This window comes from Buceros rhinoceros, unplaced genomic scaffold, assembly GCF_000710305.1.
Source record: "Buceros rhinoceros silvestris isolate BGI_N320 unplaced genomic scaffold, ASM71030v1 scaffold34655, whole genome shotgun sequence".
Classification (NCBI taxonomy): domain Eukaryota; kingdom Metazoa; phylum Chordata; class Aves; order Bucerotiformes; family Bucerotidae; genus Buceros; species Buceros rhinoceros.
In genome coordinates, this window is record NW_010415180.1 from 10058 (window position 1) to 10298 (window position 241).

Sequence of the window (241 nt, forward strand, 5' to 3'; positions counted from 1 at the left end):
AAGCCCAAACAGGCCTGGAGCGGCTGTGGAACTCACTGCTGCCCAGGAGGCACCTGAGGGAGCCAGGACATCCCACCCCACGCACCAGGCGGGGCCTTCAGCCCCCTCTGGAGCTGCTGGTCAGACTGGAGTAGTCGGGACAGACCCCACCAGGCCAAGCAGCCCCAACACCTCCTCCAGCGAGACCTTCTGGACACCAGTCCCCAAAGCTGCCCAGGGCAGGCAGCGACTTCCCCAAACT